This window comes from Beta vulgaris, chromosome 9 (genome assembly GCF_026745355.1).
Source record: "Beta vulgaris subsp. vulgaris cultivar EL10 chromosome 9, EL10.2, whole genome shotgun sequence".
Classification (NCBI taxonomy): domain Eukaryota; kingdom Viridiplantae; phylum Streptophyta; class Magnoliopsida; order Caryophyllales; family Amaranthaceae; genus Beta; species Beta vulgaris.
Window position 1 is genome coordinate 12564817 of NC_079210.1, and position 19206 is coordinate 12584022.

Consider the following 19206-nt stretch of genomic DNA (forward strand, 5'->3'; position numbering starts at 1 on the left):
AATAAGCATTTATTCTACTAGTGTAAGTTTAGAAAAATCACCCTCAGCTACTTCTCCATTCATAATTGAACCTAACTACATGTTCTTTAGCAGAAACTCTATCATTTCCAGAGAACAAAGTAAAGTTAGGTATCTTAAAAGTTCTAGGAAATCACTAGTGTAAAAAACACAAGGGTTGCGGTCAAAACAACCCTAAAGGCTGCGTATTTTGCCAGCAGTCTTTCGGCAAAAATGAAGCTTCACCACGAAGGGCAACGATTTTAGGCGTTGACCGAAGCTTTTCCAATATGGAAGGGATGCGGTTTTGGGCCTTGATCGCAGCCCTTCCAATATAGAGTGGCCACGATCTAGGCCCAAAACCGCAGCCCTTTTATTTTCGTATTTTTTATAAATAAAAACCTACCAGCAGCCCAGCACCCCCACCACCCCTGCCAGCCCATGCACCCTTGCTGGCAGCAGCCACTACAAAAAAAACTACATATAGAGGCAATCCATAATTGCATCTAAATATATATTTGTAGCCTCTAATGGTGTTTAGAAATAATTTTTTGGTTGCCTCTAATTAGTCCATCGCTAATTATAGGTTGCCCCTAATGCCACGTTTTAGAGGCAGACAAGTTATGGTGCTGCTAAAGACTCTTATGTTTAGAGACAACCATATGCCTGTCGCTAATTATAGGTTGCCTCTAATGCCACCTTTTAGAGGCAGACAAATTATGGTATCTGCTAAAGACTCTTAAGTTTAGAGGCAAACATATGACTGTCGCTAATTATAGGTTGCCCCTAATGCGTCATTTAGAGGCATACAAGTTACGGTGCGGCTAAAGACTGTTATGTTTAGAGGCAACCATATGTCTGTCGCTAATAATAGGTTCCCCCTAATGCCACCTTTTGAGGCACACAAGTTACAGTTCTGCTAAAGCCTCTTACGTTTGGAAACAACCATAAGTATGTCGCTGATTATAGGTTGCCCCTAATGCCACCTTTTTGGGGCACACAAGTTATATTGTTGATAAGACCACTTATATTTAGAGGCACCATAAATCCATCATTTATATTTGCCTCTAATGCAACCATAAGTTAGTCGCTAAAGGATGTTTTTAGGTGCAACTTTTGACATTTTTATTAAAACTATTAGGGGCAACTACACATTTACAGTTTAAGATTTATGAATTAATACATATATATACTATATTAATACTAAAAGTAAACAAACAAAACAATTTAATGAATCAATAAAAAGCTACTATATAGATAAAAAAAATAATTGTCATTTATAAACACCTTAATCAACTAACATGTCTCGTTGGTTATTCACAATTGTTACAGTAAAAAGAAATTGGAAACTACAAGAGAGAAAAAAAAAAGATATCTAATAGTCTGAATAGTGTCATTCCATTTTTCAATTGCCTCAGTCTTTGTTAGTGTCATGCTATTTTCTTCCTCATATTATTCTTCAATTGTTTGAATAGTTGGATTCCGCAAGCACCTGCAACACATGCATATAGTAAATATTAGTTTAATGACAAATATTAGTTTAACAAAGCTGTAATAACTTGTACAAAAATTGGCTTAGCCGGTAGTATGAGGAAGAAAATATTAGTTTAATACTAAAAGTAATAACACCGCCACCAGCACCAACATTCATGATAAGGTCCTCAATGCTCTTCTTTTCAAGGAGCTTGGCAAACAAGCTTGGCCAGTATGACTCGCATTCAATGTTGGCGGCGCTAATCACTAATGTAATCTTCTCAGCCTGAAAACAGAAATGTGTTAGATGGGCGACAACTAATGTATATCATCAAACCACCTACAGCTGCTAATCAAATTGAATGTTAAAAATTTTGCCTTGACTAGATAACAATAGTATATGATACGAACCACACAAAAAAAACCTCAATCCAATTATCTAGGAAGAATGTATACTAAGTTATCAATCTCCTTTTAAATTGATTAATAGTCTATCAAAGATCCCATCTTCATTATTTGCAGATCAAGTTATCGTCACATATTGTAACAAAGATGTGTGCCAATATACAGACTACTAGACGACATTCTAGACGATTGCAAATAATAATTACAAAATCGAACTCTGCAGATGCAGTAGCATAGTTTCCAACCACATAATGAACAATTTAAGGGCATGCATTGGATGGATTGCAAGAGCTGGCACAGAGGTTTTATTCAGCCAAAGGGTTTGTCATCATCCATAGTCCCAAAGTTGTATGTAAACCACACTATACGGGAGCATAAACACAAAAGACAAGTCTTTTAGAAATGAAGTATAATTTTTGGACCAAATACTGCAGAGCAGAATACCTTCACAACACCAAAAATGTAGTAGCTGACCTCCTAGAAACTAAGCAACTTCTGGATGCTTAACCTGAATAATATTCACATCACAAAAAATGAGTTCATATATTCTCTGCAAGTAGCATTTTTCAAAAATAAAGACACAGACAAAAACATAAATCAAGGTAAAAACCATCCCAATCTTGATGGAGTCAGACATGAATTGAGCATAAAGATTCGTTTCTATTCCACGCTTCTGCAAAAGCAATAATAAAATCAACTATCGGCATAGTGACCACTGACCACCTATAGCTGACATATTCACTTGGGGGTACTAGGAAATACGAATTGCGCAGTTACGGTGCCTAGCAAGAAAATTAAAGCTAAAGGCTGAACACGTATATATATGATATTACATATATCATATTGCATATATGTATTTAAACATGGTTGCTCAAATTTGTAATTTTACTTCGTCAGAAACTAATGACCAATGAGACACTGAACACGCCAGAAAAGCTCTAGGCAACATTGGTTGTAGCTGACGTGTTTCTTTCATCACTTTCACCTGACACACCATTTCAGAATTTCGAGTTGAGGTACATCTTGTTTGACTTCCTCATGAGCATAGCCAGAAATTTCAAATAATTTTTTCTGATACTAATATATTAACATATTCAAGGAGTGGGGTTTTGAGAAAGGATGGGGTCATACCTCAGCAAGAGTTAAAGAGTTTATGCATTCTCTCTTTGAGGTGTTGCAGGCACCAGACCCAGTGAGCGTGGAGAAATTCTTTGGCAGGCTTCCAACAATCTTCAGCATTGTGATATTATCTATACACGGTTACTTTGGCCAAGCAAATGATCTTGGCTTGCCAGATACTGGGGACAGTTATATGTTTTGTAGTGACTAGTTATAACAGCCTGCAAAAGAAGACAAGTACATGAAATGTGATCATATATATTATTATGCTGTTGTAGGTGGTTTATATTCTAGATCAAGTCAGAGCACTAGAAGAGGAATTACTCATCAGATACAAGAATCAAGGGCTTAATATAAAGCCCCAAATTCTAGTGGTGGGTACACAATAGATTGATATCATCATTTCATCTCAATTTATAAAGCCATTAAACTACAGCTGATTGGTGTTGTGTATATAGGTTACCAGGCTTATTCCATATTCTCAAGGAACCAAGTGCAATCAAGAAGTGGAATCAATTGAGGGAACCAAGTACTCCAACATTTTACGAGTTCCTTTTAAGATAGAAAATGGGATCCTCCGCCAGTGGGTCTCTCGATTTGATATATATCCATACCTTGAGAGGTTTACCAGGGCATGTATCAATTGAATTACTAATAGACTATCTAGCTTTTAGGATCATTATATTTACTCTAGTTCATCATAACTCTTTTTTATATGACACAAGGACGCCACAGCCAAAATCCTTGAGCTTATGGAAGGAAAGCCAGACATTATAATTGGAAATTATACAGACGGAAATCTAGTTGCATCACTCATGGCAAACAAGATTAGAGTAACACTGGTGACATAATTTCAGAAATCAACAACCATAGTAAGAATAAAGTATGTCTCTATTCTGAAGTTAACCTTTTGTCTTGATAGGCCCATAATAGCACATGCCTTAGAAAAGACAAAGTATGAAGATTTAGATGACAGCTGGAGACAGAAGGATATGAAGTACCATTTTTCATGTCAGTTCACAACAGATATCGGCATATTTCATCATCACAAGCACATATCAAGAAATTACAGGAAGGTCAGACATAAATCATTCTCCATTTAGTATTGAAATTTCTAATGTAGAATTTGATCAGCATTCTAAAAAGCATAAAGCAATTTTATCAATACCAATATGGAGTTTGTCATTATGCAGCAAAGCTAACCTGGCTAGTATGAAAGCCATGCAGCATACACTCTTCCAAGACTATATAGGGTGGTTTCGGGCATCAATGTTTTTGATCCAAATTAATATTACTGCACCTGGCCGACTAATCTGTCTACTTTCCATTCAGAAGCACAGAGACATTTCACGCACTTCCATCCAGCTATTCGATCAAGAGTTATTGTATAATGATAAGGATAATGATAAGCACGCATAAGTACAAAAAATTTTTTGTCAATGCATCATATAACTAAGCTAACATGTAGTAGTATCCAATTAATACTCAGTATATATGGTTTATTTTTTAAATTCCAACACAGGATTTCTAGAAGACAAGTCGTTTTGTAAAGTCTGAGCAAGTGCTGTAGAAATAGCATGCATTCGTTTTGTGTACAGAGAAATAGTTACTAGTTATACATCGTAAACTAAGGCATGATAGTTATGCCTTCATTTTGTACATGGCGGCACTCCCCCAGTATCATTTGTAATACAATTCTTGAATACTTAACAAAAAGATGCATTCATTGATAAAAAAAAAAAAAAAACCAACAGATTAGAAGCCAATGTAACAAAAAAAATTTTTAGTTATTTCGCTTTTCATGATGAGATTAAAAACAACTTTCAAGCCACATTAGTTCATCAAATTCCTTATTTCAGAACATCATCAAATCATACCCAACAAAAATGAAATTTCGAAATGAACAGAGTGAATAAACTTCACCTGACCAGGAAAAAGAAAAGCGAAAGAAGGCTTATAATCAGAAAACATAGCAGTTTCAGAAGGAGCAGTTGATTAAAGGTGTCTTCTTTAGTGAGACTGAATGAAGAGCAAGTGATGATAATGTCATTGTAGACTGAACACCGCCGAACCATCCCCATCACCACTGCCGCCGCTGCAGGAGTAAGGGAAGAGAAACACTTCACAAGAGAATAAACTCGATCAAAAAATCTTATTCCTCGATACAGAAAAGCTCCTTATCCAACAAATCGATCGATTCACCTAAAAACGCGAGAAATTGGTGAGGGAAATGAAGGATTAGGGTTTTGAATTGGGGGGAAACGAGAAACACGAGAAACACTTCACAAGAGACGGCTGGGCTGGGAATTGGGGGGAAATGAGGGACTAGGGTTTTTCTTTCAATTCTCAAACAAAGTGTTTTGGAAATTTCCTTTTTTTTCCAAAAGTGTTTGTGAAATTTCAGTTCTACAGCAATAATCTAAATTTGAATTTATTTGGGACTCTTCCTTATTAAGTTATTATTATTATTATTATTATTATATTATTATTATTATTATTATTATTATTTATTATTATTATTATTATTATTATTATTATTATATATTATTATTATTATTATTATTATTATTATTATTATATTATTATTATTATTATTATTATTATTATTAATACTTATAATAATAATTATTATTATTACTTATTATCATCATAATTATTATTATGTAATAATAATATTATTATTATTGTTATAAAAGAAAAATGTACAAGTTGTTATTATTAAGTTGAACAAACGCAACCTAAGGGTGCATTCTTTTCAACGTATATAAGCACTATAATGCTTATTTTGAAAGAGTGGATTGAGATTACCAAAAGCACTGCAATTGAACGAAAAGAAAAAATATCAATTGCAAATTACACCAACCCAATTGTTAGTTGCAGATGATCGCCACTGTCAATACCGAATCGTAAACAGATCAGATTATCCAAATAAAACTCAAATATTAACCCACATCCTGTATAACATAACGTAAATTGAATATAATCTAGAAAATTCGAAGTAGTCAAAGCCAAAATTCGAACTAAATCGAAGCTGAATTTTACCCCAAAACCCCTCAAAATTCAAAGCCCCGAACCCACATATAATTTAAGATCCCAAATTTCGAACTTAATCCAAAAAAATCGAAGATAAAAAAAAAGTTGAGATGCACCAAATTGGAGAAAAACTTACCGAAATCGCAATGAAGGAGACGGTGAAGTGAGAGAGATGAAGGGCGACAAAGGGAGGAGTGAAGGTGAGGTGAGAGATAGAGATTGAAAGAGAGAATAGTGTCGGTGTGAGGGTGAGTATTTTGATATGTATGTGAGGTGAGAGAAAGCGAGTGAAAATGTGAGGTAATGAGGTGTATCCCGCTATGAGTGTCATAGATTTAGAGGTTTCAATTCAAATCAATCAAGTATGGACTTCTAGATTCACAATTCCTTGCTAAACCTAGTAGTCATAATCCAATTTAGACCTAATTTTAGGTTAATTACTACTATCTTTATGAATATTGGAAATCAAATGTCACAATCAATCAATTAACTCAAATCAAGTACTCATCATGCAATCATTGCAATACTTTGACTTCTTTTACTTCCTCTAGCAAAGGAAGCTTCTCACTCATGGCTAAAATTCATATTCAAAAGAGAATATCCTAGGATTAACCTAGAAATTGAGATGAACAAGCAAAAAAACGATTAAACTAGCAATTAATGGAAATTGAAAGCTAGAGCATGAAATTGAAACTAAATCTAACATGAATTGAGGAAACTAAAAGCAAAACATGAATTAAAAGACAAGTAATTGAAAGAACAAAGAAAAATTGAACTAAAGCATGAAATCAAAGGGAAAGCTTTAAAAGATGAGACAAGAGTGAGAAATTCTTATTAAAAGGGAATAAGGGAAATAAAAGAATAAAAACAAAAATAAAATGAAAAAGAGAAATAAGAAGTAAAAGAAAAAGAAAAGGAAAACCCTGTAAAAAGAAAAGGGCTGGCTTAACGCCGGTGTAGTGGCCGGTGTGATGGCGATAAATTATTTCAAGATAATAACAGCAGTTTTCTACTTAAGTTAATCATCTTTAAGTTGCATTCATTTCGGAACGAAAGCATCTCATTCAATTGCAACAAATGTACGTGGAACAATGTAACTTAGCAGATCGGTTCAATATAACAATACTCCGTTTAAGTTAGTCGTCTTTAAGTTGAATTTATATTGACATTCAAAACGACTACTTTGACAGTACCCTAAGTTTAATTCAAGATAATAACAATACCATACTTAAGTTAATCACTTTAAGTTAAATTCATCATGAAACCAAAAACATCTAATTCAGTGGCAACAGATGTAGAACATTGTAACTCAATAGATTAGTTCAACATAACAATGCTCCATTTAAGTTAATCATAACATATAAGGAGGTTTGTTAAATTCCTGTATCATTTTGCACATTAACCTACTACAATAAAGCTTAAAGAGACCCCCTAAAATCTCATTTAGAGACCACATGAGAGGTGGTCTTCAGCTCATCGGTCTCTTAGGATAAATAACCACTTATTACAGGTGGTTTCTTAATTTGATAGAAGAGACCACTTCCTTAAAATAAGTGGTTATTTATGAATTTAAATAGGGAGAAAAAAAGAAGGATAAGATGCCACATTTCATAGATAGGTGGTCTTTTTTATCTTACAAAGAAATCATTTTTAATATATAGGTGGTCTTTTTAATCATTTCTAAAAATACCACCTGAAAGGAAAAGGTGGTCTCTTTAACCTTATTTTTTCATATAAAAAAAAACAATATTTCAATATTATTATACGCTTCTCCAATCTATTTCACCTGCTCCATGCGTGTCTTTCATAATCTACAAGTAATTTACAAAAGTATATAGAACATCTAGGTACTTGTATTGAGATAATTCAGATGACTTTATAATTAGAATACCTTTTCATTCATTCAATATCATTCACTACAAAATCACATGCATATCAATATAATGTTAGAAGATTCCAAAAATACAACTACGTTATAATATTTCAATCAATATGTTCTCTAACAAGTAACAAGAAAATTTCAAACTATATACACAAAAGTTTCAAAGACCAAAGAAGATGTAGATCAATTACACTTCCTAGTAAAAATCTATGTTATCTCAAAATTCCTCCTCCTCCAGCTTGTTTATGCTTGTGCGTATGAGCTCTGCAAAGTACTAAAAAGCATAAAATATATGCATTAAAAATAGAATACAACCAAATAGGACAAAAAAATGCTACTTTAAATTAAAATTTACAAACTTTATTCCATAATATCATCTTTTCACACAACATCCAAGTAACAACAAATTATAAAATCACCATCTTATAAGTTTTATAAATGCTAGTAAAGTACTACCTACTTTAGTAATCTAACATGCTTTATTATGAAATACAAGAGAAATTCTTAGAAGGGAACCCAAGAAAGAACATGCCTATAAAACCATGTCAAGTTTCAGAAGAAACATGATGCACTAGCTATTCGGATGTAAAGGCAGGTTAGTAAAAAAAGAAGTGATGAACGAACATAGTACCTGTACCAGCGTCTGGTCTTTCTCTACATCTAGAAATTCAACTGAAGAAACCCCTTAGTTGTCTGCTAACAGCAAATAGGATAAAAAGATGTATATGATAATAGATCAACATAAACTATAATTAATAACAAAGAAAAGTGCATCTTATAAGAAGGAATCACCTGACAACTAACATTCTGAAACTAAAGAAACACATGGGAGCATGACTCGCTAGCAGCTCGCATAGCATGGTTATCTTCTTCAATTACAAACAGCAACCTGAAAGATGTTATATACCATGGTTGTTGCATCACATCCAAGTTATTATAGTTCAATTTATGTATTTGTCCAAAAATTGTGGCATGTCATTGTACACCAAAATTTCCCCCCAACTTGCACTCACTCTCACTTCAATGTACATAAACTGGATTTGGAGATCTCACACCCTCCCTAAGGTTAAGATTTTCCTTTGGCTTGTATGGCTAGACCGACGCCCCTATAATCTACTTCTCTTTATAAGAAAAATTGCCCTCCCCTCACTGTATGTGTTGCGATTCCCCGTGTGAAAATTGTGACCATTTGTTGCCATAATGTAATTTCACTTTTTAATTATGGACTAATATTGCACCGAAATCTACTCAGGATGGTACCCTAGAGGAGTGGGGGCTTTTAAAAAATTATAAATGCTACGCTGTCCATGGGATTGAGTGGAACATGTTAATCCTGTTTCTTTGCTTTGAAATTTGAAAGAGTAGAAATAAGTTTATCTCTAAGCAGGAGCCTAAATAGAGAAAAAATCATTAGCCTAGCTAAAGGTCATTATAGGAGTTGAAACAAGGAGTCTACTTAGACCTTCCTATCCAAGCTAATGTGTGTTTTTCCTACTGCCAAAACCGTATTACTATACAAGGGGGAGGTTAACAAGCTTGCAGATTGTTAGCCAAGCAAGCTAGAAGTTTAGATAATTGTATGAATACTATTAAGGAGTTCCCCAACCCCCCCTTATATGAATACATACATCTCATATTCTAATAACTCTATTACTAGTTCTATTTAAATGTTCCTTTCTTCACCATCTAAAACACTATAAACAACATAACAGTAACTATAAGTGATTGTTAAATATCAATTTGGATCATGCTTTTCTTTCTGCTAGTTTTCTGTTTTCATACCCTTTATCTATATTGCTTCAACTGTTGCACTGTGTATCCCTTCATTCTGCTGAACTTGTTCAGCTCTTATTCTTCAAATAAAAATAGGTTTAATAGAAACATATGGAAACAATGTCTAAATATTATTAACTGTCATATGCTCCACTCAGTTTATGAAGCTCCTCTGATCTGTTTTATTTTGCAAATTTGAACAGAGTGGCCGACCCAATACAGTCGAGCACCTGCTCCATAATATCGGATTGCCCACTCCTTTCGTAATGGTTCAACTTATATCATATTAACGTACAATAAAACTCAAAGCATCATATTTGCAATAAATAAGAATGTTGTTGATCCATGGGTGTCAGATTGCATCAATATGGTTTTGCTTGACAATAAGATGAATCATCTGGTTACGAGAATCCAACTTCGAGAATGTAAGAACATATATATAATTCATATACATTTTAATGACTCACTAAAAAAATTGTGCAGCAACTATATAGTTTTAGTTTAGCACTAGGCGCTTACAAGTCAGTATAGCAGACAATATGCAGCATATCGAATTCTCTCAAAGTACACATTTCCACAAATTCAACACGAAAAGGATCCTGTCCCCTTTAATCATATAGTTCCATAATATAGGCTATATTTCCATAAGAATCATATTATGTTACATATTTAAACCTGAATATGATGAAAAATTAACCAGTAGTAAATGACATGAAATTATGAAAATACAAAGCACCACTACACTAAACATTCTCAAGTAAAATCGCTTCCCTAGGGATCTTTATTTTCTATCTTTGCTTGATAATTTTTTCATAAGATCATAAAAGAGAAAGCCCAGTAAACAAAACTCATCGACTATAAATGCTTATATTAGATAAAATGAATCCTTAGGCAACTATGAATTATGAAATCAGAACATCTCTTCTCAAATCCAATAAGAGTTGTAGTTTCGTCTCATTTTCCTTGGTAGGAAAGGAAATCGAAAGCAGAAGATTAAAACCAACAAATACAACAATTTCAAACCAAATTAAAGAAAAAAACTAACGAATTTAACATAGAAAGAGATACAATACCCGAATCAAAGGCTAATTGCAGGGCATGTGATGAAATTACTTTGAATCGCAAACCGTAAAATTCAAAATCTCAACTTCACGAAGGGTGACTGGCGGCGGATTCTACGAGTTGCAGATACGGGTAGGTGAGTCGGCGAGTAGGGCGATTATGACAGGGGGGCGGTACGGTGAAAGGGGCGAAAGAGGTGGGGCGTGTGATAGGGACGCGAAGGGGGATGGGAGAGGAGGGGGGAGGGAATACGAATAAGGGAAGAGTTGTGCTAATACTGAACTAACTGCTTAAAATAAATACTGATTTAAGGATTTTAAGAATATGAAACAAACCACCTCAATATGAATAAAGGTTTCTTAGTTTTACGTGTGAGACCCAAAGGCAAAAAGAAATATTAAGAAGGTAATAAGAGACCATCTTTATATAAAGTGGTCTATTTCTCCTGTTAAAAGAAACCTCCGTTTTTAGAAAATAGGTTTTTTTATTAAATAAACCACCTATTAAATTAAGGTGGTTTGTTATTGGTGGTTACTTTGCACATATTTGTAGTAGTATCTTAATTGATTAAATCTTATTGCTTATTAACAAGATCTTGATATGAAGCCTATAAGTATCGATCAAGAAAACCTATGGCTTAAACCTCATTGATACAATAATACATCAATATAAGTATACTGTTATACTATATTTCACGAAAATGACTCAATTATTTGATATATAAGTAAATCTGCTAATTTTTTGGGTTAACAAGTGTCAACAATAAGACATAAGTCAAATTGTAAATGTAATTATTAAGACAATAAATCCTAAATCATAATATCGGGCCATCGACAATAATCGACTAATTGTTACTGTGTTACGTGTTACATGTTAGCATTAAATTAATCCCTAATCACCGCATGTAACATGTTCACATATTTTTGATTTTATAAATTTAGAATAATAATTTCTTAAAAATCAATAATACTAATTTAATTTCGAAAGTTTCTAATTTCTATTAATTTCTAGTAATACTACTAATTTCTAAAGTTACTAAACTAATATATTAGAACTAGAAATTAGAATACTCAAACCATAATAATATCAATATACAATACTAGTTTATTAGTAGTTTAGGCTATGTATTTTGTTTGAGGAAAAGACTATTAATTTTAGAAAGATGAATATCCAACCATTGATTAAGTTAGCAATCCATGTAATTGACCACTCTCAATTCTCAATGGTCAAAAAAAAATATCAAAGATTATGAATTAAGACCATTGATTTAAGAAAGATCAAAATTCAACCATTAAATTAAATCCCTCTCTATCCCTAGATCTTCACCCTTTCCTCCCAACCTCATTCTTCAGTAATAGCCCCCTTCACCATCATCCTCAATCCTCTTCCATCTCTCTTGTCTTCTCCTCTTTCTACACCACCACCACCGCCAGTCCTCTCACCGCCAGTCTTCTCTCGCTGCTTCCCTGCCACTGCCACCGTCGGATTTTAGCCACCACCACGTAGGCCCGACGTTTCTTCAGTGATGATGATGGTGGTCGAACAACGACACCATAATTGAATCAAAAGATGACCTTCAACGATGCCATAGTTTTTTTTTATCAATGACCTGGTTTCTTTGTGAGTGCTGTTTTATGATTTTCACTCATGTTGGTGCAGGTCGCTGAGCAAGAGTATGAAATGGGAAAGCTTAATGAGAGAATTGCAAATTTTGGTAAATGCTGAATTTTGGTAAATGCTGAATTTCAGTAAGGCTAAATTTTAGAGAAGCGAAATCTCTTCCTTTCTGGCAGCAGAAGTTTCTGAAGGTTCTTAGTGTCAGTGAGAACATCGTCTTGATTGGTGAAACTGCTAGTGGTAAATCTACTCAGGTCTGTCTTCTTTTTTTTGAGTTTCTTCAATTATACATGGAAGAATAGTAGAACATTCTTAAATTGGGAACATTGCTTTTCATTCTTTCTTTCCTTTTCTTTCCCCTTTGATGAGTCCTTTATCATATCTAAATGTGATGTTTATCTCTTCTTATTAAAGTTCTTGTTTCTAGCTTGCTTGATACGATGGGGACATATCTTAGTAAACCTAAAACTGAGAAGGTGTCCCAAGATGCTGAATTGCAAATTGTCGTCAAAAGGGATGAAGGGGAATATGGGTTTCATAGTTTTTTCTTGGGAAAAAAAATTGAAGTTGACTGTATCAACGACGTTTCAAAAGGTAATGACAAACGCCGCCGCACCTGAAGTTCGATTTTGAGAAGGATTTTCAGAAGGATTTTCGAGGATTTCCATGGTGAGGTCGGGGGATCGATTTTGTTGGTCAAGTCGACAGTTCGATTTTGTACGTTGGTGAGGTCGGCGGTCAGATTTTCAGAAGTTCAGATTGTTTTGTTCTTCAGATTTTAGGAGTTTCTTCAGATTTTTGTTTTTTTTTTGTTTTGCTTGCACCTATTGCTGTATTGGTTTTCAAAATTTTCCATTGTTTTGTTTTTCAAAATTTTTTTTAGGAGGTCAGGATTTTTCTTTTTTTAGGAGTTCTTTCAGAATTTTTTGTTTTGGTTTTCAGATTGCTCTGTTTTTGCTTTTTAGATTTGTTAGGAGTTGTTTCAGATTTTTATTTGTCATTTCTTTTAGCTAAAATTGTCAACAACTACCTAATATATATCACTTTTCATAAACAACTACCTAATATAAAACTTTTTTAATTCAACTACCTAATACAGCTATTCCGTCAACATAACACTACCAAAACCGTTAACTTTTGAATTTTCCGTTAACTTTTCGAAAATCCCCAATTACATGAACCCTAACTTTAACTATTTCAAACCCCATTTTAATAAATCTTAATTTCATCAATTTTCCCCCAAATCCCAATTTATAAACCCATATTTCATTAATTTCCCAAAACCCCCAATTTCTAAACCCTTATTTGTTAAGTAATTGGGATTTCATTAATTTTCCTTAAGTAGAAATTAATGAAATCTGGGTTTATAAATTGGGGTTTTGGGAATTAATTTATAAATTGGAATTTGTGGAAAAATTGATGAAATTAAGGTTCATCAAAATGGGTTTCTTGAAATGATCGAAATTAGTGTTCATATAATTGGGATTTTCGAAAAATTGACGGAAAATTCAAAAGTTAACGGTTTTGGTAGTGTTATGTTGACGGAATAGCTATATTAGGTAGTTGAATTAAAAAAGTTTTATATTAGGTAGTTGTTTATGAAAAGTGATATTTATTAGGTAGTTGTTGACAATTTTGGCTTTCTTTTAAGTTTGTTGTATTTTTTTGGTGATTATTGTAAGACTATGATGTTTATTGAATATATGAATTTAATGGATAGTTTATTGGAGTTATTTTTGTGTTGTAATTTTTGTTGAGAATTAATGTAATATTTAAATTTCAAAAAAAAAAAAAACTTAAGTAGTTCATCAAATGTCTAAAAAATTATATTCGAACTTAAATTAAAGTATGTGTAAGCTAAACTTTAGTTCAGTTCAATTCAATTCAGTTCAGATATTTTAATCTGAAACCAATCTGATTCAACTTGATATAATTCGAATAGTACCTGAACCCGACATCTAATATAATCCGAATCCGCCACAATCCGATATTGAAAGATCCGAAATCTGTGTTGCCAGAAAAAAGACTATCCGAAATCAAAATAATATCAACCCGTAACAATCGTCTATAGAATAGGACCCGTCAATGTAAATGAGTGAATTTAACATATTTTTTTAACCTTACATTATTAAATTTTTAATAAAAAAAGTAGATTATTATTGGAATTTTAATATCTAGAATACACTATTGTTTATTTGTGGAACTTGTGAGTGTGTCGCTATGAAATATTATATGACACTAAATACATGGCTTTAGAGACAACTAACTAAATTTGATGCTAAAAACTTGGCTTTAGAGACAACTAAATTCATGTGACGTTAAATACATCGCTTTAGAGACAACTAACTACAGTTGATACTGAAAAATAGCTTTAGAGACAACTAAATTCATGTGATACGTACTAAATAATACATGGCTTTAAAGACAACTAACTACAGTTGATGCTGAAAAGAAATGGCTTTAGAGACAACTAAAGTCATGTGACGCTAAATACATGGCTTTAGAGACAAATAACTACAGTTGATGCTAAAAAAAAATGGCTTAAGAGACAACTAAATTCATGTGATGCTAAAAATATGGATTTAGAGACAACCAATATTCATGTGATGCTAAAAACATGATTTTAGAGGCAACCAACATTCATCTGATGCTGAAATGTATCTTTAGAGGCACCAGAATACACAACAAGAATACGCACTTTTAGCGTCTGAATTTACCATCCGGCCGTATCAGACGCAAATTAGCGTCCATTTTTGTAAATTTAGCGTCCGTCTTTTAACGGACGCTAATTAACGTCCGTTTTTGTAAAATTAGCGTCCGTATTTTAAGCGGACGCTAATTAGCGTCCGTTTTACAAATTTACCGTCTAAAATGACGGACGGTATTCAATGGTCATAAAGAAAAAGACGACCCACCTTATTTCCTTATTCTCTCACATCACAACCTCCTCTTTCTTCGTCTTCTTTCTCGCTCTTCTTTTCTTCAATGCTCCGCTATGTTTTTCTCTGATTTGAAGGAGGTTCGATCGATTTCTATTTTTTTCTCTCTCACCGTCGACGCTATTCAATGGTCCGCTACCACACTTTCTCTGATTTGAAGGAGGGTCGATCGATTTATGAGCCAATCACCGTCGAGGTTTTCGTTTTAGGGTTAGTGATTTTTTTGGGTTTTTATGTGGGTTGTTTCAGATCTAGTTTTTTTTGTTAATTTATCAATTTTCCTTCAAAACCCCATATTTATCCCCTTTTTTTTCGTTAATTTCGTATGTTTTTCGTTAATTTCGTATTTTTTTTCGTGTTCTCGATTTTTATTTATCCTCTCTCTTTTTCGATTTTTGTTTCAGATCTGGTTTTTTCTTGATTTTTTCGTTGGGTTTTTGTCCTAATTATTTTTAGGTTTTTCTTCTTCTCATCAGATTTGGGTTTTTTTCGGGGATTATATATGATTTTGTGTTGAATTTGTAATCTGGTGGACTATCTGGTTTTTTGTCTGTTCTTTAGGAGTATCTCAAGCACCTACAGAAGTTAATTTGAAGCGTTTTGTTAAAGAGGTATCTCTCAAAATTTTGACTGCTATTGTTGTTCCTCTTACCTTCACTGGTGATCTTATTTGTCTTATTGAGCGGATTTTTTTGAAGCTAAATCTGGATATCGACATATCGTTGAAGCTGAAAAAAAAGGATTCAATTCCATCAAGGTCGTACTACTTATTTAACGGTAGCCTTTTTATGAGAAATTCATCATAAAAACATCTCAAAGTTTTATCTATTATGTTCTTTGACAGACTCAAGATTGAGTTGATCTAAAAATTATTTTGGACATCTACGCTTTATGCATATTTCTGCTTTTCGTCTACATTGTTTCTCTTTTAGTATTACTGTGGAACCTATATTTTGGAAAATTAGTTCTCCCTTGTTGCCTTTCCTTATCACCATAGTATAATTTTTTCCCGAATTGTGATTGTTATAAAATGCTCAAGCTAAGTGTGAGTAGTAAAGACGACTCTTTGCTCACAGGCTGGTCTAGCTCCAAGTGTGACTCACCCAAACCTGAACTCATCAGCTATAAACCTCTCTGAAGTCTATGCTGCAAAAATATCTGACTTCTGTTTCTAAAATGAAGTTGCAGCAGTTCCACTAGCCTATCGCTAATGGCATGAGTGTTTTAAGTACAATATCAGTTCAGCCTATCACTAATGGTGGGCTGAGCTTGATTCTCGTTCTGTAAATGGAACGTAGAAGATAATATTCTCTTCTCCCTCCGATCTTTTTGGCATTTGCTAACTGATATTTGTAACTGATAATTATGGGCTGTGTTACTTGAACATGGGGCTAAGTATTATATGAGATTGTAGATGATTAGATTCATGACTAATATTTGGATATCTTGGGAGTTCCTTACTTCTTAGTGCGATGCCACATCTTGTCGTCAGTTTTCACAATTACCTTAGCTAAACGAACCATCCAGGTGAAATAAATTGTCTCCTTTATTCTGCTCAACATAGTTTTGCTTTGTAATCTTCATGGGAGCTCTTTCAGTACATGAACCTTTTCTTGTGTATGAGCTTAGGTTGTAAATGAGATTTGAAACGAAATTTTGTGTCTACTCATTATCCACTTAACTTTACATATTCAATTTTCTCATTTTATGTAGTCTCTTACTAGCTGTACGATAGTATCATGCTGGTACTGCTGTAAAATTGATTTTTTTTTCTCTTTAGAGAAACACCTTTACTTGTTTCAAAATAAATTTGGTTCCTAGATCTCCACTGATTACTTGATTATCCATGTTTCTGATGCATCCATTTTTGACTTTGAATTAACTTTATGCTTATATTTTCTTTTTCCAGAAAAGGGTGGCAGACAACTTCTTAGGTAAGTATATGTCACAGCTTCCATATCGTAATTTTCTGCTGCTAGCCAACTTTGATCAGTATGAGAACCTGCAATCTCCTTCAATTCTTTCTAAAAACGAGCATAAATCATAGATGTGTATAAAATTATGATGAAAACAGGACCTTTCCATGATAGATTTGGTAGTAACTTCTGTAAGGCGTATCATGTCTCATCATAATTCAATATCATGTGTTCATTGATTGCATTGAAACTCGAAACGTGAAACACCTTGTCCAAATGATGATTCAGCTACCTTTTGGTTACTTCTTCAAAAATTGTATAATGCTTTGATGAAAATATAGATAACCTCTACTTCTATATACTTTCCACTCTTGATGTGTACAGCATTTTTGACACATTAAATTCACTTTATGCTTTAACCATATGTACACAGTGAAGCCAATATAATATAATGATATGGCTACAATTCTGAATGTGGTAATAGTACTAAAACTATCCTTTGATGTTTGGTGTGTAAAATTATAATGAAGTTTTGTAATTTAAATGGCATCTTTGACACATAACTCTTGTAAGACGAATGCAGCTAAGATGGTTAAGTGATGTTCATGTTTAAGATGTAGATTTTTGTATATAGGCTATAGATTAAATCATTGTCAATTATGGAATTTGAGGTATAGGCTATAGATTATAGGTAAGAGATTAAAAAAAAAGAACTTTAACTTGTGACTTATTTACTAGTCAGTAATCTCTTATCTGAATTAAAATAATATGCTACCATCTGGTGTAACTTCCTGTGAGAAGATATGTTAAATTCATTAGTAGCTGTTAGATCTGATAAACTTCCCAAATTACCTTCAAGTAAAGCAATGGAAACTAGCTCGATTTGCGACAATCAGAAAAAGATAGTGTTGGTCAATACAAGAGATTTTTCTGCCTTTAGGGAGAAGATTGTTGTGAAGACTACTGGTTTGTGCCTCTTTGAAGGTGGTATATTATTTCAGTTGCTTTAACTATGTACGTTGGTTCTTTATTGCTTTTATCAGTAATAATAAATATGTTAGGATGAATGAGTAGTGAAAAATTATAGTATCTCTACCTCCTTATAAGTGCTTCTAAAATCAATAGGTGATGAAATTATAATTAGCTAGAAAGTTGACATAATCTTATATAGCACAAATTAATATTTGTCTAGATATTATAATTGGCTTGAATGCTGCTCGTTTGAGTATTTCATCATGCAAGTTTTCTTGAGTATATTCTGCCTTAGGGGGTGCCTGTGTATTTAGCCTGTTAATTTCTTTGTTTTTGTTGATTTGCAGGGTTATGAGATTTGAGTTTGAGTTCCAGATTTGAAGTTGGTTTCGATCCAAAAACCAGATTTAAAGTCCGTTTTGGTTCCAGATTTTTGTTGTGGAGTTTAAAGTGTACATGTAATTATATGAGATTTGTATTAGATTTTGTTCGAACTATAATAAAATTTAGTTGTAGAATTTTTTTTTCACTTGTAATTACATTTATTATCAATAATAATTGAATTGATTAATTTGTTTGCCTTAATAAAAGAATTATGGTATTTGCATCATTCCATATCTTATTATATTTAATATCAATTAATTAAAAGCAAAAAGCTATTACATTTAATTCTAGTTAACCAAAATTTAAAAAAAAAAAAAAAAAAGTGCAAATGTGTATTACCTGACCAGACTAATTAGCGACTGCCAAGGCTAATTAGCGACGGCCTAGGCGGTCGCTAATTAACGTCTACCCAGGCGGTCGCTAATTAGGCCCAAGCGGTCGCTAATTAGCGTCAGCAGTTGACTATGGTCGCTAATTAGCAACTGCTTAGTGAACGGTCGCTAAATATAAAAAATCAGACGCTAATTTTTTAGCGTCCGCAAAGCGGACGCTATTTGGAGAATTAGCGACCAAGGGTTTTGCATCAGCCATTTAGCGTCCGTCGGCGGACGCTAATATATTTAGCGTCCGATTC

The 19206-nt window shown here is 33.3% G+C and overlaps 3 long non-coding RNA genes across 3 annotated transcripts; 1 reads left to right on the forward strand and 2 right to left on the reverse strand.

The window, feature by feature from the left end:
- Window positions 1-1079: 1079 nt before the first annotated feature.
- On the reverse strand, window positions 1080-5375 carry LOC125493491 (uncharacterized). Its single transcript, XR_008967593.1, has 5 exons — window positions 4918-5375; window positions 3007-3215; window positions 2320-2383; window positions 1643-1756; window positions 1080-1489 (listed from the first exon to the last, which is right to left on the reverse strand). It is a non-coding gene; the product is annotated as an uncharacterized LOC125493491 (long non-coding RNA).
- A 2569-nt stretch (window positions 5376-7944) lies between these two features.
- On the reverse strand, window positions 7945-10952 carry LOC125493452 (uncharacterized). The gene is made up of 4 exons (XR_007270023.2): window positions 10756-10952; window positions 8702-8798; window positions 8541-8602; window positions 7945-8183 (listed from the first exon to the last, which is right to left on the reverse strand). It is a non-coding gene; the product is annotated as an uncharacterized LOC125493452 (long non-coding RNA).
- A 4438-nt stretch (window positions 10953-15390) lies between these two features.
- On the forward strand, window positions 15391-18759 carry LOC125493306 (uncharacterized). Its single transcript, XR_007269821.2, has 5 exons — window positions 15391-15510; window positions 15862-15911; window positions 15999-16057; window positions 17210-17234; window positions 18536-18759. It is a non-coding gene; the product is annotated as an uncharacterized LOC125493306 (long non-coding RNA).
- The last annotated feature ends 447 nt before the right edge of the window (window positions 18760-19206 follow it).